This window comes from Panulirus ornatus, chromosome 36, assembly GCF_036320965.1.
Source record: "Panulirus ornatus isolate Po-2019 chromosome 36, ASM3632096v1, whole genome shotgun sequence".
In the NCBI taxonomy this organism is placed as follows: Eukaryota; Metazoa; Arthropoda; class Malacostraca; order Decapoda; family Palinuridae; genus Panulirus; species Panulirus ornatus.
The window spans coordinates 4,063,418-4,088,778 of record NC_092259.1 but is presented as its reverse complement, the minus strand read 5'-3'; the positions used below and the strand labels follow the sequence as shown (position 1 = coordinate 4,088,778).

Sequence of the window (25,361 nt, the reverse complement as noted above, 5' to 3'; positions counted from 1 at the left end):
TGGACCCCCCTTCCCTGGGAAAGTAAAATGGACCCCCCTTCCCTGGGAAAGAAAAATGGACCCCCCTTCCCTGGGAAAGAAAAATGAACCCCCTCCCTGGGAAAGTAAAATGGACCCCCCTTCCCTGGGAAAGTAAAATGGACCCCCCTTCCCTGGGAAAGAAAAATGGACCCCCCTTCCCTGGGAAAGAAAAATGGACCCCCCTTCCCTGGGAAAGAAAAATGGACCCCCCTTCCCTGGGAAAGTAAAATGGACCCCCCTTCCCTGGGAAAGAAAAATGGACCCCCCTTCCCTGGGAAAGTAAAATGGACCCCCCTTCCCTGGGAAAGTAAAATGGACCCCCCTTCCCTGGGAAAGTAAAATGGACCCCCCTTCCCTGGGAAAGTAAAATGGACCCCCCTTCCCTGGGAAAGAAAAATGGACCCCCCTTCCCTGGGAAAGTAAAATGGACCCCCCTTCCCTGGGAAAGTAAAATGGACCCCCCTTCCCTGGGAAAGAAAAATGGACCCCCCTTCCCTGGGAAAGAAAAATGGACCCCCCTTCCCTGGGAAAGAAAAATGGACCCCCCTTCCCTGGGAAAGAAAAATGGACCCCCCTTCCCTGGGAAAGAAAAATGGACCCCCCTTCCCTGGGAAAGTAAAATGGACCCCCCTTCCCTGGGAAAGAAAAATGGACCCCCCTTCCCTGGGAAAGTAAAATGGACCCCCCTTCCCTGGGAAAGAAAAATGGACCCCCCTTCCCTGGGAAAGAAAAATGGACCCCCCTTCCCTGGGAAAGTAAAATGGACCCCCCTTCCCTGGGAAAGAAAAATGGACCCCCCTTCCCTGGGAAAGTAAAATGGACCCCCCTTCCCTGGGAAAGAAAAATGGACCCCCCTTCCCTGGGAAAGAAAAATGGACCCCCCTTCCCTGGGAAAGAAAAATGGACCCCCCTTCCCTGGGAAAGAAAAATGGACCCCCCTTCCCTGGGAAAGAAAAATGGACCCCCCTTCCCTGGGAAAGTAAAATGGACCCCCCTTCCCTGGGAAAGAAAAATGGACCCCCCTTCCCTGGGAAAGAAAAATGGACCCCCCTTCCCTGGGAAAGTAAAATGGACCCCCCTTCCCTGGGAAAGAAAAATGGACCCCCCTTCCCTGGGAAAGTAAAATGGACCCCCCTTCCCTGGGAAAGTAAAATGGACCCCCCTTCCCTGGGAAAGAAAAATGGACCCCCCTTCCCTGGGAAAGTAAAATGGACCCCCCTTCCCTGGGAAAGTAAAATGGACCCCCCTTCCCTGGGAAAATAAAATGGACCCCCCTTCCCTGGGAAAGAAAAATGAACCCCCTCCCCTGGGAAAGAAAAATGTACCCCCCTTCCCTGGGAAAGTAAAATGGACACCCCCTTCCCTGGGAAAGTAAAATGGACCCCCTCCCTGGGAAAGTAAAATGGACCCCATCCCCTGGGAAAGAAAAATGGACCCCCCTCCCCTCGTCATCTATTGAGGCATAAACCCAAACGAACAAATCGTGACACTTGCCAGATGCTTCTGGTAGTGTTGCACAGGGGCACCTTGCGACAGCATTATAGGATCCCATTCCTCTATCAAGGAAGAAAGTAGTGAAACTGAACTCCAGGGGAAAATGGTGCGCAGCAACACACGTACACTCTCCCACAAAAAAGTATCGGGACCACGGGGCTTACATTTTCTAATTATCTACAAGTGGCCGACCGAGATTAAACCTCGCCTTGGCTTCCACTCTAATGCAGTTCACAACTGTGATCAGGGAGGCAGCGAAGTCATACAGTTATAGTCTCGCTCGGCCAGTTGTAGGTCAATAGGAACTTCAGGCCCGTGGGGTGTCCGGTACTTTTTGGGGGGAGTCTGTACATCATATCTTCAGTGCATTTCCTACTATGATAACTATACACATTTTACAATGATCTTGGCATGTACATACGTTTCCCTCTGATGTACCATATCTTTAGTGCATTTCCTACTATGATAACTATACGCATATCTTACAATGATCTTGGCATGTACATACGTTTCCTTCTGATGTACCATATCTTCAGTGCATTTCCTACTATGATAACTATACACATTTTACAATGATCTTGGCATGTACATACGTTTCCCTCTGATGTACCATATCTTTAGTGCATTTCCTACTATGATAACTATACGCATATCTTACCATGATCTTGGCATGTACATACGTTTCCCTCTGATGTACCGGTATATCGAAGCGATTACTCTTAAGACCCGTTATATGACTATTCCACCGAAACCATGAGAGATGGCGCTACCATACGATGTTACCCTTCAGCTGGGTTGTTCAGGGGCCAAATCTTGTAACAGACTCACGGGACAAGAAGCTACGAAGCGGAATGAACAGTCAGGATGCGATGGTTCCGCTAGACTTACGGTCCGCGACCTCCAACAGCCTAACGGGTCAATGGGGCAGATCGGCTGCTTTGGTCCTCGACCTACGTTTGTGGGTAGACGACCTCCGACACCATCGTAAGGCACACGCAAGGTCAGGTCTCAACATTCCTATGCAAATGAACTTTCCCACGAAAATAAAAGATTCTGCTAACACGACAAACACATACATTTATGCCTGAGCCTTTCCTTAAGAGAATATCATAAAAACACGGGGGAATCTTCCCTGACCTTGGCACACCAAGAACGTGAACGAACTAGAATAAAGAAAAAATAAAACGCAAAATTGATCACTCAGTCTATTGGTTGCCGCTTGAGATCAAACTTCGAACACGAAAACTCAAAGCGTGTGCCACTTGAGTGTGTACAGACAAGGGCGCCCAAACAAGCAGGGAGTCAAACACCACTGCGAAAAACAAAAACAAAGTGTCAATCTCCTCCCCCAGGTCAATCTCCTCCCCCAGGTCAATCTCCTCCCCCAGGTCAATCTCCTCCCCCAGGTCAATCTCCTCCCCCAGGTCAATCTCCTCCCCCAGGTCAATCTCCTCCCCCAGGTCAATCTCCTCCCCCAGGTCAATCTCCTCCCCCAGGTCAATCTCCTCCCCCAGGTCAATCTCCTCCCCCAGGTCAATCTCCTCCCCCAGGTCAATCTCCTCCCCCAGGTCAATCTCCTCCCCCAGGTCAATCTCCTCCCCCAGGTCAATCTCCTCCCCCAGGTCAATCTCCTCCCCCAGGTCAATCTCCTCCCCCAGGTCAATCTCCTCCCCCAGGTCAATCTCCTCCCCCAGGTCAATCTCCTCCCCCAGGTCAATCTCCTCCCCCAGGTCAATCTCCTCCCCCAGGTCAATCTCCTCCCCCAGGTCAATCTCCTCCCCCAGGTCAATCTCCTCCCCCAGGTCAATCTCCTCCCCCAGGTCAATCTCCTCCCCCAGGTCAATCTCCTCCCCCAGGTCAATCTCCTCCCCCAGGTCAATCTCCTCCCCCAGGTCAATCTCCTCCCCCAGGTCAATCTCCTCCCCCAGGTCAATCTCCTCCCCCAGGTCAATCTCCTCCCCCAGGTCAATCTCCTCCCCCAGGTCAATCTCCTCCCCCAGGTCAATCTCCTCCCCCAGGTCAATCTCCTCCCCCAGGTCAATCTCCTCCCCCAGGTCAATCTCCTCCCCCAGGTCAATCTCCTCCCCCAGGTCAATCTCCTCCCCCAGGTCAATCTCCTCCCCCAGGTCAATCTCCTCCCCCAGGTCAATCTCCTCCCCCAGGTCAATCTCCTCCCCCAGGTCAATCTCCTCCCCCAGGTCAATCTCCTCCCCCAGGTCAATCTCCTCCCCCAGGTCAATCTCCTCCCCCAGGTCAATCTCCTCCCCCAGGTCAATCTCCTCCCCCAGGTCAATCTCCTCCCCCAGGTCAATCTCCTCCCCCAGGTCAATCTCCTCCCCCAGGTCAATCTCCTCCCCCAGGTCAATCTCCTCCCCCAGGTCAATCTCCTCCCCCAGGTCAATCTCCTCCCCCAGGTCAATCTCCTCCCCCAGGTCAATCTCCTCCCCCAGGTCAATCTCCTCCCCCAGGTCAATCTCCTCCCCCAGGTCAATCTCCTCCCCCAGGTCAATCTCCTCCCCCAGGTCAATCTCCTCCCCCAGGTCAATCTCCTCCCCCAGGTCAATCTCCTCCCCCAGGTCAATCTCCTCCCCCAGGTCAATCTCCTCCCCCAGGTCAATCTCCTCCCCCAGGTCAATCTCCTCCCCCAGGTCAATCTCCTCCCCCAGGTCAATCTCCTCCCCCAGGTCAATCTCCTCCCCCAGGTCAATCTCCTCCCCCAGGTCAATCTCCTCCCCCAGGTCAATCTCCTCCCCCAGGTCAATCTCCTCCCCCAGGTCAATCTCCTCCCCCAGGTCAATCTCCTCCCCCAGGTCAATCTCCTCCCCCAGGTCAATCTCCTCCCCCAGGTCAATCTCCTCCCCCAGGTCAATCTCCTCCCCCAGGTCAATCTCCTCCCCCAGGTCAATCTCCTCCCCCAGGTCAATCTCCTCCCCCAGGTCAATCTCCTCCCCCAGGTCAATCTCCTCCCCCAGGTCAATCTCCTCCCCCAGGTCAATCTCCTCCCCCAGGTCAATCTCCTCCCCCAGGTCAATCTCCTCCCCCAGGTCAATCTCCTCCCCCAGGTCAATCTCCTCCCCCAGGTCAATCTCCTCCCCCAGGTCAATCTCCTCCCCCAGGTCAATCTCCTCCCCCAGGTCAATCTCCTCCCCCAGGTCAATCTCCTCCCCCAGGTCAATCTCCTCCCCCAGGTCAATCTCCTCCCCCAGGTCAATCTCCTCCCCCAGGTCAATCTCCTCCCCCAGGTCAATCTCCTCCCCCAGGTCAATCTCCTCCCCCAGGTCAATCTCCTCCCCCAGGTCAATCTCCTCCCCCAGGTCAATCTCCTCCCCCAGGTCAATCTCCTCCCCCAGGTCAATCTCCTCCCCCAGGTCAATCTCCTCCCCCAGGTCAATCTCCTCCCCCAGGTCAATCTCCTCCCCCAGGTCAATCTCCTCCCCCAGGTCAATCTCCTCCCCCAGGTCAATCTCCTCCCCCAGGTCAATCTCCTCCCCCAGGTCAATCTCCTCCCCCAGGTCAATCTCCTCCCCCAGGTCAATCTCCTCCCCCAGGTCAATCTCCTCCCCCAGGTCAATCTCCTCCCCCAGGTCAATCTCCTCCCCCAGGTCAATCTCCTCCCCCAGGTCAATCTCCTCCCCCAGGTCAATCTCCTCCCCCAGGTCAATCTCCTCCCCCAGGTCAATCTCCTCCCCCAGGTCAATCTCCTCCCCCAGGTCAATCTCCTCCCCCAGGTCAATCTCCTCCCCCAGGTCAATCTCCTCCCCCAGGTCAATCTCCTCCCCCAGGTCAATCTCCTCCCCCAGGTCAATCTCCTCCCCCAGGTCAATCTCCTCCCCCAGGTCAATCTCCTCCCCCAGGTCAATCTCCTCCCCCAGGTCAATCTCCTCCCCCAGGTCAATCTCCTCCCCCAGGTCAATCTCCTCCCCCAGGTCAATCTCCTCCCCCAGGTCAATCTCCTCCCCCAGGTCAATCTCCTCCCCCAGGTCAATCTCCTCCCCCAGGTCAATCTCCTCCCCCAGGTCAATCTCCTCCCCCAGGTCAATCTCCTCCCCCAGGTCAATCTCCTCCCCCAGGTCAATCTCCTCCCCCAGGTCAATCTCCTCCCCCAGGTCAATCTCCTCCCCCAGGTCAATCTCCTCCCCCAGGTCAATCTCCTCCCCCAGGTCAATCTCCTCCCCCAGGTCAATCTCCTCCCCCAGGTCAATCTCCTCCCCCAGGTCAATCTCCTCCCCCAGGTCAATCTCCTCCCCCAGGTCAATCTCCTCCCCCAGGTCAATCTCCTCCCCCAGGTCAATCTCCTCCCCCAGGTCAATCTCCTCCCCCAGGTCAATCTCCTCCCCCAGGTCAATCTCCTCCCCCAGGTCAATCTCCTCCCCCAGGTCAATCTCCTCCCCCAGGTCAATCTCCTCCCCCAGGTCAATCTCCTCCCCCAGGTCAATCTCCTCCCCCAGGTCAATCTCCTCCCCCAGGTCAATCTCCTCCCCCAGGTCAATCTCCTCCCCCAGGTCAATCTCCTCCCCCAGGTCAATCTCCTCCCCCAGGTCAATCTCCTCCCCCAGGTCAATCTCCTCCCCCAGGTCAATCTCCTCCCCCAGGTCAATCTCCTCCCCCAGGTCAATCTCCTCCCCCAGGTCAATCTCCTCCCCCAGGTCAATCTCCTCCCCCAGGTCAATCTCCTCCCCCAGGTCAATCTCCTCCCCCAGGTCAATCTCCTCCCCCAGGTCAATCTCCTCCCCCAGGTCAATCTCCTCCCCCAGGTCAATCTCCTCCCCCAGGTCAATCTCCTCCCCCAGGTCAATCTCCTCCCCCAGGTCAATCTCCTCCCCCAGGTCAATCTCCTCCCCCAGGTCAATCTCCTCCCCCAGGTCAATCTCCTCCCCCAGGTCAATCTCCTCCCCCAGGTCAATCTCCTCCCCCAGGTCAATCTCCTCCCCCAGGTCAATCTCCTCCCCCAGGTCAATCTCCTCCCCCAGGTCAATCTCCTCCCCCAGGTCAATCTCCTCCCCCAGGTCAATCTCCTCCCCCAGGTCAATCTCCTCCCCCAGGTCAATCTCCTCCCCCAGGTCAATCTCCTCCCCCAGGTCAATCTCCTCCCCCAGGTCAATCTCCTCCCCCAGGTCAATCTCCTCCCCCAGGTCAATCTCCTCCCCCAGGTCAATCTCCTCCCCCAGGTCAATCTCCTCCCCCAGGTCAATCTCCTCCCCCAGGTCAATCTCCTCCCCCAGGTCAATCTCCTCCCCCAGGTCAATCTCCTCCCCCAGGTCAATCTCCTCCCCCAGGTCAATCTCCTCCCCCAGGTCAATCTCCTCCCCCAGGTCAATCTCCTCCCCCAGGTCAATCTCCTCCCCCAGGTCAATCTCCTCCCCCAGGTCAATCTCCTCCCCCAGGTCAATCTCCTCCCCCAGGTCAATCTCCTCCCCCAGGTCAATCTCCTCCCCCAGGTCAATCTCCTCCCCCAGGTCAATCTCCTCCCCCAGGTCAATCTCCTCCCCCAGGTCAATCTCCTCCCCCAGGTCAATCTCCTCCCCCAGGTCAATCTCCTCCCCCAGGTCAATCTCCTCCCCCAGGTCAATCTCCTCCCCCAGGTCAATCTCCTCCCCCAGGTCAATCTCCTCCCCCAGGTCAATCTCCTCCCCCAGGTCAATCTCCTCCCCCAGGTCAATCTCCTCCCCCAGGTCAATCTCCTCCCCCAGGTCAATCTCCTCCCCCAGGTCAATCTCCTCCCCCAGGTCAATCTCCTCCCCCAGGTCAATCTCCTCCCCCAGGTCAATCTCCTCCCCCAGGTCAATCTCCTCCCCCAGGTCAATCTCCTCCCCCAGGTCAATCTCCTCCCCCAGGTCAATCTCCTCCCCCAGGTCAATCTCCTCCCCCAGGTCAATCTCCTCCCCCAGGTCAATCTCCTCCCCCAGGTCAATCTCCTCCCCCAGGTCAATCTCCTCCCCCAGGTCAATCTCCTCCCCCAGGTCAATCTCCTCCCCCAGGTCAATCTCCTCCCCCAGGTCAATCTCCTCCCCCAGGTCAATCTCCTCCCCCAGGTCAATCTCCTCCCCCAGGTCAATCTCCTCCCCCAGGTCAATCTCCTCCCCCAGGTCAATCTCCTCCCCCAGGTCAATCTCCTCCCCCAGGTCAATCTCCTCCCCCAGGTCAATCTCCTCCCCCAGGTCAATCTCCTCCCCCAGGTCAATCTCCTCCCCCAGGTCAATCTCCTCCCCCAGGTCAATCTCCTCCCCCAGGTCAATCTCCTCCCCCAGGTCAATCTCCTCCCCCAGGTCAATCTCCTCCCCCAGGTCAATCTCCTCCCCCAGGTCAATCTCCTCCCCCAGGTCAATCTCCTCCCCCAGGTCAATCTCCTCCCCCAGGTCAATCTCCTCCCCCAGGTCAATCTCCTCCCCCAGGTCAATCTCCTCCCCCAGGTCAATCTCCTCCCCCAGGTCAATCTCCTCCCCCAGGTCAATCTCCTCCCCCAGGTCAATCTCCTCCCCCAGGTCAATCTCCTCCCCCAGGTCAATCTCCTCCCCCAGGTCAATCTCCTCCCCCAGGTCAATCTCCTCCCCCAGGTCAATCTCCTCCCCCAGGTCAATCTCCTCCCCCAGGTCAATCTCCTCCCCCAGGTCAATCTCCTCCCCCAGGTCAATCTCCTCCCCCAGGTCAATCTCCTCCCCCAGGTCAATCTCCTCCCCCAGGTCAATCTCCTCCCCCAGGTCAATCTCCTCCCCCAGGTCAATCTCCTCCCCCAGGTCAATCTCCTCCCCCAGGTCAATCTCCTCCCCCAGGTCAATCTCCTCCCCCAGGTCAATCTCCTCCCCCAGGTCAATCTCCTCCCCCAGGTCAATCTCCTCCCCCAGGTCAATCTCCTCCCCCAGGTCAATCTCCTCCCCCAGGTCAATCTCCTCCCCCAGGTCAATCTCCTCCCCCAGGTCAATCTCCTCCCCCAGGTCAATCTCCTCCCCCAGGTCAATCTCCTCCCCCAGGTCAATCTCCTCCCCCAGGTCAATCTCCTCCCCCAGGTCAAACTTCAACCCTACAAAAAAAAACACCCTCCAAGGTCAACGACCAAGGTCACCCCTGGAAACCCCGCAGGAGTTGGTCTTCTCACGTAACCCCCCACCTAACCAACCCCTTCACCCTACCACCCCACACCTTTCAAGAACCGACCCTTCCAGTGTTACCAGACCGACCTGGGAGTCGTGCACCTCTCTCTCTCTCTCTCTCTCTCTCTCTCTCTCTCTCTCTCTCTCTCTCTCTCTCTCTCTCTCTCTCCAACAAAATCCTTCAAAAAAAAAAAACCCTCCTCTTCCCTCTAAACCATCTCCCTACCTCCAACAGTCGCAAAACACACACACACGCACACACACACACACCCGACTCGAACAAGACGTTAGAGAACACCATAGAAAAAAAAAAAGTGTCAACGAAAACAGCAAGTTTGTGTCTGTCAAATAATTAACATCTGAAACGCGTACCTGTCGACAGTGGCTGAGCCCCCAAGCAATCCCCATGCTGCACTCCCCCATTCACCCCAACCTCCCCTCCCTCCTCTTTCACCTCCCCCTCCCTCTTCCTCCTCCCCTCCCTCCTCTTTCACCTCCCCTCCCTCTTCCTCCTCCCCTCCCTCCTCTTTCACCTCCCCTCCCTCTTCCTCCTCCCCTCCCTCTTCCTCCTCCCCTCCCTCCTCCTTCTCCCCTCCCTCACCTCACCTCCCCTCCCTCCCTCCTCCCCTCCGCAGGCCCCCTGACCTTCCAAGACGAGACGGTCGCCGGCTTCCCCCTCCCGAAGCCGCCGCCCCCCTACCAACCCACCTCTTCCTCCCTCCCTCCCTCCTCAACCACGTCGCTCATTTGTCGACAATTTTCCCAGATTTTTTTTTTACTATTTTCCCCTCGAGCAAGACACAATGATGGTCCGGGGTAGAAAGTCCCTTTTTTTTTTCTCTTCAGAGTGTCAGATTTCTTCTTTTTTTTTTCTTCTTTCTTTTTACACTACTAAGAGTCTTGGGTGAAGATGAAAGAAGGGGAGGGGGGGCTGACACAGCGTAGTTATTGGGCACGTGATTAGATTACGAGAGAGAGAGAGAGAGAGAGAGAGAGAGAGAGAGAGAGAGAGAGAGATCATTTCATTACGGTAAATAATAATCATCATACCAGCGCCCCCCACCTTCCCCCATCCCTTTCCCCTCCTCCGCTCCCCTTCATACGGGCCTCATACATATATACATACACATGCCCCAGCCCCCATGACTACTAAGAGGGAGGGAGGGGGGGGGCGGGGCCCTGATACCGCCTAACAGGGTCACTGGCCCTTCACCACAGCCAATACCATCGTTTCAACACCACCACCCCCACCCTCTCTAACTACCTCGTTGCTCCTGCGTGCAGCACCATTTTCACAGGACGAGAACCTGGGAAACATGGCAACCTTCCTCTGCACGTCATTGCAGACACAGGCAAACTTGCATCAATCGGTCATGCACTGGCAGATAGCCCTTCTTCAGGAGACATAAGAACCCTCAGGCTGTGCAAGACTAAACGATGTTGCTATGCAATATTCTTCCCTCCACCCCTCCTAATCACTCTCAATGAAGACCAAAATTACCTCACATGTCATCAATACATTTTTCATTTCGTTATCTACAGCTCCTGTTATGAAACTGAAGGCCTCGCCAAGCCCAAACCTTACATGAAGAGGTGGTAGATAGATAGACATATATGTCCAGAGGAAAAAAGGTTAAATGAACCCGAAGAGTTTTGTTAGGGTTGTAAAACCTTCCCTAAAAAAAAAAAAAAAGAAGAAAAAAAAAAGGAGTCTTAGTTTAGACGAATGGCATGAGGCTGAAAGTTCCAAAGCTTAGAATTGTAGGAAAAGAAACAGACGTCACCGTGTTCACAGCTTTGACTTGCCTCGGGCCACGAGCTAGAGTCGTCCCTAAGCTCAGCCGTGCAAGGAAGGAAACAGACATCACCTCTCCGTCTCTCTTAACACTTCCCTACGAGCGTCCAGTAACCAGGCGTCGCACTGGTTGAAGCCAAAACGTCAAGGCTGCATCCAGCAGTCTTTCACTACGAGACATAATCCTGCAGCTCATCTCGGAAGCTTTTAACGATGAAAAAAAAAAAAACAATCGTTTCAGACACTAATTCTTCAGTAATTTTGTCTAGAGTAATGACAGACAATCAATTTGCCATGAACCTTGGCGAATGCTTTCGAGGCAGGGAAGTGGACCGTCTTTCAATCAGGGTAGACTAGGAGACACATGAGTCTAACACTTGCGTTAATATCAGTGTAGCAAGATGTAATAGACCCCCCCTGTGTGTGTGTGTGTGTGTGTGTGTGTGTGTGTGTGTGTGTGTGTGTGTGTGTGTGTGTGATATTACCCATTTGTTCAGCAGTTTTACACGGACGGGTTCCAATCTATGGAAACATCTCTATCGCACTGCGCTCTAAACCTGTCTAAAAAAAATATCTGTCCACATTTTATTAACTCTACGATCAGTCTCTGCAACGAGCCAATTGCTCATACAAGCGCTCCAGCCTAAGCTTTCCAACAAGCTTTATATAAACCATGCCATTACGGCCTCTGGGTCGCGCCCGATCCTACGCCATCTTTTGCCACGACCTGCCCCCACCCGCTGCCGCTGGCCAACCCCACATCAAAGTGGTTTCAGAACCTGAAGGTAGGTTGTTCGACAGATTCCAACCTCCCTTCAATACACAACCCCATTCAGACTAGTCATTTCCATGGCGAGTTGCACTGTAAAGCCCCTCGAGCCAATGCTGTGTGTAACCCAGCTCTCTTAATTCCAATACCATCTTTCTTGTCCATTTACGTGGACGTGCTGTGAGCGACGAGGGGTCTCTCTCTCTCTCTCTCTCTCTCTCTCTCTCTCTCTCTCTCTCTCTCTCTCTCTCTCTCAGATATATAGAGTTTGGGTAAAAATAGTGGTCCTGATATAAATGCAACGTATGCAAACTACTTAAAAAGAAGAAAAAAAAAAGGAGTAAGTAGGCAGGATAATGCCAATGCTGTGTGCAACCCAGCTCTCTTAATTCCAATACCATCTTTCTTGTCCATTTACGTGGACGTGCTGTGAGCGACGGGGGTCTCTCTCTCTCTCTCTCTCTCTCTCTCTCTCTCTCTCTCTCTCTCTCTCTCTCTCTCTCTCTCTCAGAGAGATATGGAGTTTGGGTAAAAATAGTGGTCCTGATGATATAAATGCAACGTATGCAAACTACTTAAAAAGAAGAAAAAAAAAAAAGGAGTAAGTAGGCAGGATAATCAGAAAGCATTCCCGGTTATCACGGAGCATCCGCGCGATAATTACAAGGCAAGTACCGTAATTATAACGTATGCACGGGTAACCACAAAATATTATAACGTATGCACGGGTAATCACAAAATATTATAACGTATGCACGGGTAATCACAAAATATTATAACGTATGCACGGGTAACCACAAAATATTATAACGTATGCACGGGTAATCACAAAATATTATAACGTATGCACGGGTAATCACAAAATATTATAACGTATGCACGGGTAATCACAAAATATTATAACGTATGCACGGGTAATCACAAAATATTATAACGTATGCACGGGTAATCACAAAATATTATAACGTATGCACGGGTAATCACAAAATATTATAACGTATGCACGGGTAATCACAAAATATTATAACGTATGCACGGGTAATCACAAAATATTATAACGTATGCACGGGTAATCACAAAATATTATAACGTATGCACGGGTAATCACAACATATCCATGTTCATTACAACAACAACAACAACAAAAATACATTCAGGAGGCATTCTAAATGACCGAAAAAACAAAACAAAACAAAACAAAAAAAAATAAAAATATATATATATATATATATATATATATATATATATATATATATATATATATATAGCCCTGGGGATAGGGAAGAAAGAATACTTCCCACGTAAGCCCTGCATGTCTCAGAAGGCGACTAAAAGGGGAGGGAGCGGGGGGCTGGAAATCCTCCCCTCCCGTTTTACTTTTTCTAAAAGAAGAAAGGGCCAAGTGAGGATATTCCCTCTAAGGCTTAGTCCTCTGTTCTTAACGCTACCTCGCTAACGCAGGAAATGGCGAATATGTATAATATATATATATATATATATATATATATATATATATATATATATATATATATATATATATATATATATATACACTGAAACGCGGCATTTGATATCACTCCCTCAGTGCAACGTGAAACCTGTCTGGTGGGTATGGTGTACATCAGCTTCTCTCTCTCTCTCTCTCTCTCTCTCTCTCTCTCTCTCTCTCTCTCTCTCTCTCTATCTATCTATCTATCTATCTATCTATCTATCTCATATTACCACAAACAACATGTCCAAGGGCAACACTGCCAAATCTCGCGTCGCAAAAATCCCCTTCCTCGCGCAAAACCAGGTCAAAACCCCGAGAAAGGAAAGGCGCTTCGAACCCCAGCGTAGCTGACCATTGCTAGCCCATGGGGGGCCGGATTTGGGATAAGCCAAATCCCCCCTAGGCCCAATGCTTAGGTCCCTCACCACCGGCTTTAGGCCGCCCTACAGCATAGGGCCCGCACCTCCGGAGGTGTAGGGAGGTCATAATCTCGAAACAAAAGAACATCTGCTAACCCACACGATGAACAACGTATTTATAATCAGGCGACCACAAGACATTATATACGAACTCCTTTGGAGTATAGGGGACGCGGAACATTCACACCGTCTCCATAAACCCCCTCCAATAACCCCCCTTCAAACGCCTGACGGAAATGGGTTGGAAGAAAAAAAAATAGCATCAACATCGACCAGAATGAGTCACCTCTGACTCGACCAGCTTGAGGCTAGAGCATGACGGTCGATCGACCCTTTTCTTTGGTCGGATCACAAGGCCTTTGGCGCGTGATCCGACGACCCTTGAGGGTATGGGGTCAAACGTCGCGCCCTTTGCACCCCAAGAAGCCGTGCTCAAGGGCCGTACCACTGTGCACCAGGGGATGAGAGTCTGGACCTCCTGACACACTTGTGGGCCTCCGTGTTCCCCTGTGAACCTGGAGAGGCAAAGGAATTCAATCCAACATGTAGTGTAGACTATACGTGTACTGTCCCTCTTCTGTAACACTGACGGGGCACTTTCGGTATGCCACGGGAACTACTTTCGCACACAGACGACCTGTAGAAACCACTGAAGGGGGTTGGGAACGGCTACTGTACCACGGGAACTACTTTCGCACACAGACGACCTGTAGAAACCACTGAGGGAAGGGAGGGGACGACTACTGTACCACGGGAACTACTTTCGCACACAGACGACCTGTAGAAACCACTGAAGGGGGTTGGGAACGGCTACTGTACCACGGGAGGTACTTTCGCACACAGAAGACCTGTAGAAACCACCGAGGGGAAGGGAGGGGCGACGACGACTACTGTACACCAGGAACTACTAGTAGAAACCAGAGCCTCGCTATACAGTCTATAAACCCTTTGTATACATCTTATACATCGAGGGGCCCCCCCAAGCCAGACCCTCGTAAGAGTTACTCAGTCGTCGATGGAGGCGGAGGTATGATTACACGTACTCGAAGGGCATGGGTGCTTCCTAGAAGACATCTTATGCCAGACAGAGAGGAAAAAGAAGATAACCCGGTAGATGAGTAGATAAGAGCTACTTGTGGATGAACAACTACCTGAAGGCGATGCACAGATTAAAACAGGAACCTTATTCAAGTCTGTGTACATCACCCCTGGGGGAAGGGAGCGACACTAGGTGTAACAGACGTTCTATTTGACTGTAGCATAAGAACGATAACGTAAAACACTGTCTAATATGTCCCGTGTTACTCCTCTTCCATAGAGGATAAGACATCTAACATGTCCAGTAATACTCCTCTCCCAAAAAAAGACACTTTAGATATAAAACATTAAACCATAAATATTATACGTATAAAAACATAAAACAATATCAAAAACATACCCAAAAAACCCGTGTATTAAAAATACCAAAAAACCGGCATCCAAAATAGTCCAAAACATATCATAGCTACCAAAAAATATACCATAAAAACATCATAAGTATTAAAAAAAAAAAAAAAATCATTTTAAGTATCAACCACACACACACACACACACACACACACACACACACACACACACGCACACATGATAGGCATCACTACCAGACCCTCCATTTAAGCTTGGCCCAGGTGCAAAAAGACACACAATAATACCCCTCATTTCCAAAATGCGGTAATTAAACGTCACGATTCTGATGACCATCATAAAATTAAGACACACACAAAAAAACAAACACACACAGGAGGGATACATACATACATACATGATCGACTGACCAATTTCCCATGGTAGGATTCGCCTAGGGGGGGGGGAATATACGTCCCTCCTAGAAATATGAGGCGGACCAATTCAGTCTGGTTTCCCCCGCTACAAACCCAGGTGCCCTCAGGCGCACTCTCTCTCTCTCTCTCTCTCTCTCTCTCTCTCTCTCTCTCTCTCTCTCTCTCTCTCTCTCTCTCTCTCTCTCTCTCTCTCCCCTCGTTAAAGACAGGACACGGGCGAACATGCAAACCAGCCAGGCACAAATTTGTGGACGATCCTCGCTCATGACTTGTCCCCCTTATGTAGACCAAGGGAAAAGGAGTTCGGGGGGATGTGTGTGTGTGTGTGTGTGTGTGTGTGTGTGTGTGTGTGTGTGTGTGTGTGTGTGTGTGTGGTGGAGGAGGGGCAGCTTATATGCCAGTAAAAGAGAGTCGAGGGATGTTGCGCTAAACGTATCTTTTCCAGCACGGCACCGAATCAAAAAAGACGGAGCCAATCATTAATCCAACGCCACGTCGATTCAAGGACTGATTAGACGGAGCTAATCATTTCGACGCAATATCGAATCATGGACTGATTAGACGGAGCCAATCACTGAACGCCGCATCTAATCAGTACAGATTAGAGAGAGCCAATCATTTCGACGCAATATCAAATCAAGTACAGATTAGACGGAGCCAATCATTCAACGCAATATCGAATCATGGACTGATTAGACGGAGCCAATCATTCAACGCAATATCGAATCAAGGACAGATTAGACGGAGCCAATCACTGAACACCGCATCTAATCAGTACAGATTAGAGAGAGCCAATATCGAATCAAGGACAGATTAGACGGAGCCAATCATTCAACGCGGCCTCGAATCAAGGACTAATTAAATCACCTTCCAATAACACCACCAAATCGAACGCCATCAAAACATCCACCAAACACACACACCCAGAATTAAGAAAAAAATGAAAGTGATCAAATAACGGGGAAAAAATGAAAAAAAAATCCCAAAGAAAACGGATTCAGGGCTCGGCCAGACGTACCGAAAGAGCACACCGACGCGTCGACCTAACGACACTTTGCGTCACCTCTTCCTCCCTCCTCCTCTTCCTACTCTTCCTTCTTCCTCCTCCTCCTTCTCCCTCAGGGTCAAGAACGAGGTTGAAAGACAACAAAGTCCAGATAAGAATGGATTGGGAGACATTACTGTGCGACCCATCATTGAGAGAGAGAGAGAGAGAGAGAGAGAGAGAGAGAGAGAGAGAGAAAATCATCAGGTCTTGCTCTAACGCAAAAGTTAACGTGGGAGTGTTTACCTAATTTCGTGGGCGCGCGCTCGCGCGTGTATACATACAGCCCTATTGGTCCTGAAATTCGTACGTACATGAATTTTGCTCAGAGAGAGAGAGAGAGAGAGAGAGAGAGAGAGAGAGAGAGAGAGAGAGAGAGAGAGCCTCGACCTGATCCTTGAAGCGACTTCATCCCATCCCACTTCACACTCAAGTCGAGTCCCATCTACCAGAAACTCTTGAATATAAAAAAAAAAAAAGGCCCCTCACATCTATGCACTTGCCGCCAGGGTTCAAGGCCGACCTTTCAAAGGCCATTTAATCACACCCAAGGGTCGACGTCCTCCTCAAGGGTCGTTACGAACTGCTCCCGGTGGCTAACGACTTAACAACGCTGATTAACTTGGAGCAATCTAACCTTCATTATGGGATATCGTTGGCCTTGGGAGACTGATGACCCAGTCCAATGTGAAGGCGTAACGCTGGTAACTCCGCAGGCCCGACCTGTCTCCGCGTGACGCCGTAACACTTTTTCGTTACAGGCCTGGCGCCTCTCTCTCGCGTAACGACGTAACATGGCTCTGCAGGCCCGACCTGTCTCCGCGTGACGCCGTAACACTTTTTCGTTACAGGCCTGGCGCCTCTCTCTCGCGTAACGACGTAACATGGCTCTGCAGGCCCGACCTGTCTCCGCGTGACGCCGTAACACTTTTTCGTTACAAGCCTCTCTCGTGTGACGACGTAACATGTCTCTCCAGGCCCAGCCTATCGTATGTGACGGAGTAAAGAGGGTGGGGGGGTGTTCGATGGGGCCCCGACCTGCTTTAAGTGACGCCGTAACACTGGCAGCGTGACCTCGACCTGCACTACACCTCATAACAGATAACGACCTTGTCATTTCCTGTAGCATATGATAACACCAGGAGACCCTACCGTTCTCCTATGAATGATAACACGGACCTGGCTTCAGTGGGAAACAGTGGTAAACTAGTCTTAATTCGTGGTAAACTCGTCTCAATTCCAGCGGTAAACTCGTCTCAATTCCAGCGGCAAACTCGTCTCACTTCCAGTGGCAAACTCGTCTCACTTCCAGTGGTAAACTCGTCTTAATCCCAGTAGCAAACTCGTCTTAATCCCAGTAGCAAACTCGTCTTAATCCCAGTGGCAAACTCTTCTCAATCCCAGTGGCAAACTCTTCTCAATCCCAGTGGCAAACTCTTCTCAATCCCAGTGGTAAACTCTTCTCAATTCCAGTGGTAAACTCTTCTCAATTCCAGTGGTAAACTCTTCTCAATTCCAGTGGTAAACTCTTCTCAATTCCAGTGGTAAACTCTTCTCAATTCCAGTGGTAAACTCTTCTTAATTCCAGTGGTAAACTCGTCTCAATTCCAGGGGTAAACTCGTCTCAATTCCAGGGGTAAACTCGTCTCAATTCCAGGGGTAAACTCTTCTTAATTCCAGTGGTAAACTCTTCTTAATTCCAGTGGTAAACTCGTTATGGACAGAGTTGATCTAGTCCTCTACCACCTCCTTGCTGTGTATATTGTACACGGTTTACCTTAGGTATACCTTTACAAATAATCAAGGTAACTGAAGGTAAACCCAGATGGTACTGAAACCATTAGAACAGAGCCTTTTTCTTTTACTTTAGGTAATCATCCAGGCCATTTTTCTTGTAACACTTTACAGCGCAGAGACGAAATCGCAAAAAGCATTGAGAGTCCCTACTTCAGAGTTTACTTAAAACTCTTTTAAGTAGCTTCATGGCTGTGGACATGACTGTAGTACACTTAATGGTATCGTAGTCATTGGGGCCACAAGTTCTGAATCCCAGCGGTGTAGTCAAGAGGGAAAACGCCGAGGAACATATTACCACGATCCCAAAAGCCACCCATTACCACGATCCCAAAAGCCACCCATTACCACGATCCCAAAATCCACCCATTACCACGATCCGAAAAGCCACCACCCATTACCACGATCCCAAAAGCCACCCATTACCACGATCCCAAAATCCACCCATTACCACGATCCCAAAATCCACCCATTACCACGATCCGAAAAGCCACCACCCATTACCACGATCCCAAAAGCCACCCATTACCACGATCCCAAAATCCACCCATTACCACGATCCCAAAAGCCACCACCCATTACCATGATCCCAAAATCCACCCATTACCACGATCCCAAAAGCCACCCATTACCACGATCCCAAAAGCCACCCATTACCACGATCCCAAAAGCCACCCATTACCACATCCCTAAAGCCACCCATTACCACGATCCCAAACTTACGACGCAACGGGAGTGGAGCCGTTTAGACTTACGACGCAACGGGAGTGTACAGATAGCCGTTTAGATTTACGACGCAAGGTGTAATGATGGTCTCCAAAAACGTACGAAGACCCGGTGACCAATTACACTTTCACACTACGACCATATGTACGATCATCTGGACCATATGATCATCTGGACCATATGATCATCTGGACCCGACAGCGATAATGGTTTATATTGGTCGGTCGTAGGAATACGTGACAACTTCCGTAGATATATATCAACTCCAAAGACAACTAATAGTGACGCAATACCCATTCTCTACACACACACACACACACACACACACACACACAAACCTGGCTTAAGACTGGAATGGGGTGTGTGTGTGTGTGTGTGTGTGTATTCACACAAGATTTACGACATGGGACAAAATATACACAAGGTTAAGAGACAGGTGGGGGGGGAGGCAAACACGACAGGGGGGGAGGCAAACACGACAGGGGGGGAGGCAAACACGACAGGGGGGGAGGCAAACACGACAGGGGGGGTGGAGGCAAACACGAGTGTACAAACACAACAGACAGTCGTCAGTTTAATCCCACATATATGCCGGCGCGATTGAAGACAACGGCCCCTTGTGTGCGGTCGAAGGCGACCAAAAAAAAACCCCTCCTCCTCCTCCTCCTCCTCTGACGAACAATGGGGGAGGGAGCACCTCTCCCTTTTCATAGGGAGAGGAAAAGTAAAACAGGAGGAGGAGGAGGAGGAGGAGAAACAGGAGGAGGACTACAAGACACCGTTGTGACACCGGTAATGGAGATGTGTCAGAGCAGAGAGGGCGGGCGGGCGGGCGACGGGCCCCCCTCTCATGCCGCCCTCCACAAATGGCTGTCGAGTGTCACTCCTTTGCCCCCTAGATTTGCAGCGGTCTTTTCCCCTCACTGCCTCACCCACCCACACCTGAGTCGCTGGATGGCTACACACTCCACCAACCACACACACACACACCGGCTCGTCCCACGTACCTCTTATGTCATCCCGCCGGGAGCGGTACACATATATAGCCCTTACCTTCCGGGCAAAATCCCGTCGTTAAGCACCGGTGAATAAGGACGATTTTCCATGAAATAACGAGAGTTCATAATGGTCACTGCCTGGTCAAATCTCCAGGGGGGAGATATCTGGGACCGCCACAACAGCCCCTGAGCTGGGCCCAGGCCCCGGTGTGTGTGTGTGTGTGTGTGTGTGTGTGTGGGGTGGGATTGGGTCGTTTCGCCTCAGCCTCCCATGAAGAACACCGGAACGAACCGGAAAACGAAGGGAAAGTTATGATGTAACAGCCGGTCAGCTGGACGCCGACATAACCACAATGCATTTACAGCACCGCCCGGGGGGGTTGTGGGTGGAAGCCAATGGAGGGACCTCGGATAAAAGTAGAATTGAGAACGAATTCGGGGTACAAAAAGGAATAAATCTAGACTGAAATAGACTGAAGAATACGAAGCCTCCAAGTCATATAGCGCTAGAAGACGTCGGGGGGTATACTATCATGTACCGAGTCGATATGAGCGACGGGGTATATCATATATAAGGCGTTAATAGAAACGACAGGGTGTACTGCATAATATACCAACCCAACGTAAAGGGAAACGCGTCAATATAACAAGATCCACACACAGCGAGAAAAAATTCACTCACGGATATGTAGAACATTGGCAAAATACGGCGATGCAGGACATGGAACACGAATATATACACACACACACATAACACACAGGTGAAGGGGTAGAGCGCACCACACACACACACACACACATTAAGGCCCCAAAATGTTCATGTGAAGCTATGGGGAGGCCGGCTCTGTTGCCCTGGACAAAATATCACCGCCACTTTCACAACCTCGGCCGCCGACACCCTTAACCCCCCCTCACACACACACACACACACACACACACACACACGGCAGCCCCCGACAGCGAGTGCGTTCACAGTAAAAAAAAAAAAAATACAGGATAAATTCAACAATGCACCAATGTGATGACCCGCGGGAAAATACAAGAGCTGGCGGGCTGGCGGAGTACATCCTCCTTTTCTATGCCAACTGCCCTGGTTACAGAGCCATTTTCATCGTCCAGTCTCTTAGTCATGGCCTTATCAACGCCCATTTTCCTACTAAACTCCTCCTTTCAACGCTTCGTGTCCTGGTCAAACCCCTTTCAACGCCCATTTTCCTTCTAAGGCCCCCCTTTTCACCTCTTGGTGTCTTCGTCACACCTTTTCAACGCGCATTTTCCCCTCTAACGTCCCTTTCTCAACATCTATTATCCCAATAACACTTTTCACGCCCGCTGTCCAGACAAAGCTTTTTTTTTTTTTTTTAAACGTCCACTCCCGGAAAAGCCCCTTTTTTTTCCAACCCCAAATTTCCAAGTCAAGTCACCTTTTCAAAACTTACAGTACTTGATAAGCTCCTTTTCTCAATATTCACAGGCGTAGGAAACCCCGCTTTTAACTCCCCGATTCCTAGCAAAGCCCCTTTTAAACTCCCCGAGGCGTAGCGAAGCCCCTTTCAACTCCCCGAGTGCTAGCGAAGCCCCCTTTCAACTCCCCGAGGCGTAGCGAAGCCCCCTTTCAACTCCCCGAGGCGTAGCGAAGCCCCCTTTTAACTCCCCGAGGCGTAGCGAAGCCCCCTTTTAACTCCCCGAGTGCTAGCGAAGCCCCCTTTTCAACTCCCCGAGTCGTACCGAAGCCCATTTCCAACTCCCGAAGTTCTAGCGAAGCTCATTTTCAACTCAAGAGTCCTACCGAATCCCCTTTTCAACTCCCATAGTCTTAACGAAGCCCCTTCTCAACTCCCATAGTCCTAACGAAGCTCCTTTTTCTCAACTACACTCGTCCAAGCCCCTATTTCAACCCCCTCAGTCCAAGTCAAGCCCCTCTTCAACCCACAGAATCCCAAGTAAAAATGCCCCTTTGTCTATGTCCATCTCAAGCCGTCCCTTTTTCCCTGGGCTCCTACGGTCCTAGGAAAGCCCCAATTTCTCAACTCCCGCCTTTGTCTCTCCCCCGCTCGCTTACAGCCGCCTAGCACTTCCTCTGGGGGAGGAGGGGAGTGGGGGGAGGGAGAAGAGGAAGGAGGGTATGAACGAGGTTATCTTCCTTCCGACTGAGGACACGTCTGTCCCAGGGCCGTCCCACCCGTGTCTCACGACTCGTCAGAGATCAGGCAAGACAGTTTTATTGATCCAGGCGCCATAATACCACGCAAAGACTCGAGATCAATGTCGAGTTTGTTTCTAGAACTCCTGCAGAGGGATGAAGGCATTGGGTTGGAGCCCCTCCTGACCTTAAATCTCTTCGGTGCGGCCGTGGGATCCTCCACTCGAGCACTAAGGAGAGGACTCTTGAGCATGAAGGTGCGATCCCTTGAACGTTAAAGGCACACGAGACTTTGATAAGGGCCCCAATGAGCACGTAGGGACGAACCCTCGAGAACGAGAGTACACGAGCCCTCGAAGATAAGGGAGCCCCCCTTTTGAGCATGAAGATACTAACTAGCCCTTAAACAAATAGGGCGGAAGATAACAGGCAAATCCCTTAAAATTAGAGAGACAAGACATTCCCTCTCCCTCACACCCGCACTTCCCAACGGTCCACACATATCGCCGTCCACTTCCCTCTCTACGAAAGGCAAGTCAGAGCATCACACCACCGGTGTGTGAGAAGGGGGCGCTTACATGACGTCGGAAACCTAATAATGTATGCACACTCTGCACCCGACCCACCTTAATGTAAACGGCGTCCGTTAACGCTTAAGTACGGATGGGCCCCGACCACCGCCACTCTTCATTACCATACTTAGCTCCCTTGTGCTGTGCTGTATAGCGGGAGGCCTATGAACCTCCGCCGACCCTCAAGTCTGAATGAGCGGAGGAGCAACACACTACAGCTTGGTTGAAGACAAGAGCTGCTGGGGTAGACGACCTCCGACACCATCGTAAGGTATACGTAAGGTAAGGTGCCAGACCCAGCTGTGGGGGGTAGAAGACCTCCAAAACCATCGTAAGGTAAGATGCCAGGCCCAGCTGTGGGGGGGTAGAAGACCTCCAAAACTATCGTAAGGTATACGTATGGTAAGGCAAGGTCCCAGAACCAGCTGTGGGAGGTAGATGACCTCCGAAACCATCGTAAGGTAAGGTAAGACCTCAAGAAGTACAGTAATATACGTGGTACATAATGTAGGGACAAGGAAAAAAACCCCACTAAAACCTCCCTTCACAAAGTACATGTAAACAGACGATTAGACACATCTAGATAGGAACGATGATAACACACAGTGACACGCAGAACTACATCATACGTTATCTGATACGGGCCCGGCACGCTGGTGGGCCCACAGCTGGAGACACACACACACACACACACACACACACACACACTGAAAATGAACACGTGTCGCAACTAAAAGCTACACATGGATTTACACCACCGCGCGGATAAAACGAGACAAGTGGTACCCCGCCAAACCACGAGATAATTCCTCAAAATTGATTGCTACCGAGAGCTGTATCACCCTAAGTGTGAACGTAAACATGGGGACGACAAGGTAGGCAATTACCGCTGCCATGGAGAGGTAACAGCTTTGCACGTGTTAGGGGTCATGACGTATTACGTGTCGATGGAACTCCATCCACGCCAGCAGCAGACCGAAGGGGGGGAGTACGACTCACGTCTGGCCTCCGCAACATGGCAATGTGACCCGCTCTTCGCTCACCTCCCTCCCCCTCCGTCATGCACGGGACAAATGGTCTCCACTGTCGGGGTAACTGAATGCGAGTGAAATATATGTTCCAAGTCCCCATTGTTGTGATGTCTTTCAACTCTCATTCACCTAAAAGTAACTATCAGCCTGGGGGGAGGAGGGCGGGGGTAGGGTGGAGGGAGGGAAAGTTCAATAGGGATGCAAGCAATTTACTCTGCAATATGTTCAACTGACGTTATGCAATGGATTTAGCCTAAGGTGAACTCGAGTGAACATACCAGTAAAGTGCATTATCGTATGAAAGAACATAGGACACTTGTAAAACAATTTTTTTTTTCCTATTGTCCCCCACACTGCTATTTCCCAAGAAATGCTTGCGTCATCCTCTTTACTCGCTTCTGTTAAGCCACACATCTTTTTTTGAACTGAATGACTATGAGCTGTGATGAAACAAACCTTAAGATGGGGAGGTTGAAAACAATGGGCAGTTATCATGTCAAGTCTTGGTTGGAATTATGATAAAAAGACATCCCTGACTCCAGAACCACAAACATTCACAAACTTCGAGGGAAAAAAAGCAACACTTCATATAATCGAACCCACTTGTTCGAATGTTCCCGGCAATACTTGCATCTGTCACACTGGTATGCCAGTTGGCACCCAGGAATAATAATAATGCTCTCAATTCCTGAAGCATTTATAAACTTTCACGCATCCTCCACACTCCAGCAGCTCTCCATCGCATCACTTACTACTACAACCCCCACCACATCCAGCAACCTCCCAGCTCCCCTGGGAGAGGAGAATGAAGCCAAGGATGTCAATTTAATTGCCACGTGTGATGGCAACGGCACCATGGCTCGCCACACCTTATACCTGGACACACACACACACCTCACACAGCGAAGGGCAGTGTTTCCAGTTTCCCCCTTAGCCAGACCTAAATCATTTCCCTCACACTGCAGGAAGGGCTGGTGGAGTAAACCTCGAGACACGAGAGTGGAATACGCACCTTTTTATCTGGAGTGGGAAGAGTTCCAGCAGCCGTAGGGAGAGGCCAACAGGTGTTAAAAGGAAATGCTGCACCTGGCGACCGTCAGCCGCTGCCCCTGACGCTCACTGATGCAAGCCAACGTCGTCCACACTGCCTCTGGCCGATACCACGTCTCCCCAGCACACGAGGCTTTCCAGATCCCCCGTGCGTCGTCGAACACTCACTCTCCCTTTATAGAATTTTCTCTTGCGGAAACACAAACCCCCTCTATAAACCAAGAGGTGTTCTTCACCTTATGTTCTACCGAGCGTAACGCGTCGGAGAGAGAGAGAGAGAGTAGGAGGGCCGCCGCTGCTGCTGCTTCGAAATATCGTCGGTCACCGCAAACACACACACACACACACACCGCCACCACTCTATCACCTCCGGCTAGGGAATTTCCTTTCTGTACCTTCCGGCAGCCGAACTACAACCAGGACACGGTGGCACAAAGGTTGTGGGTGGTATCCGGCGCTACACGCGTGCCATGACACCGCAGGACACCCACCAGAAATGGAGATGGAGCGGGGAGGTGTCAGTCGGCGAGAACGAGCGACAGACAGTCCACCCTCGGCGAGCTCCACTCATACACTGGCTGGGATGAGTCGGAGGGGAGGGTGGCGGTGTGGGAGGGGGACACACACACACACACACACACACACACAGCCGCCAGGGATACAGTCGAAGGGATCCTGCGCGGTTGCCACGTGGCCTCAATCTTCCTGTTTTGAATAGCCGGCGTAATGTAAACATGGCATGTCTCGTTAACCTTTTTACAAACACTTGGAAGACGTATTCAGGGGGGAAAATCTAGTTGTGGAACACACACACACACCACTCCCACACCCCCCCCTCACACGGTCTTCCAACAATTGGCCGTTCGAATCCCACCGACATAACTTCCTCCTCTCCCTCATTCTAAATTTCCAGATAGATAACATATGCACCAGTGAAATGGTGATTACAAAAGCAAAAAAAGCTGGAATTTAGATTCGACAGGGCGTTAATACACCATGAAACACGGCGCAGAAAAAAAAAAAATGATACTCAAACTTTGCCATTCGACACTGTTTCCCCGGGGCACTGCTCCAGCATGCCATATCTCGCCAGACGTCACATCA

The 25,361-nt window shown here is 51.2% G+C and overlaps 1 protein-coding gene across 1 annotated transcript in view; it reads right to left on the bottom strand.

The window, feature by feature from the left end:
- Pgant5 (polypeptide N-acetylgalactosaminyltransferase 5) overlaps positions 1 to 24,818 on the bottom strand; it is an 863,494-nt gene extending 838,676 nt beyond the window's left edge. The window contains exon 1 of the mRNA XM_071683219.1: positions 24,220 to 24,818. The gene's annotated coding sequence lies outside the window, so the exon portion shown is untranslated. The remainder of the gene's footprint in view (positions 1 to 24,219) is intronic.
- Between the last annotated feature and the right edge of the window lie 543 nt (positions 24,819 to 25,361).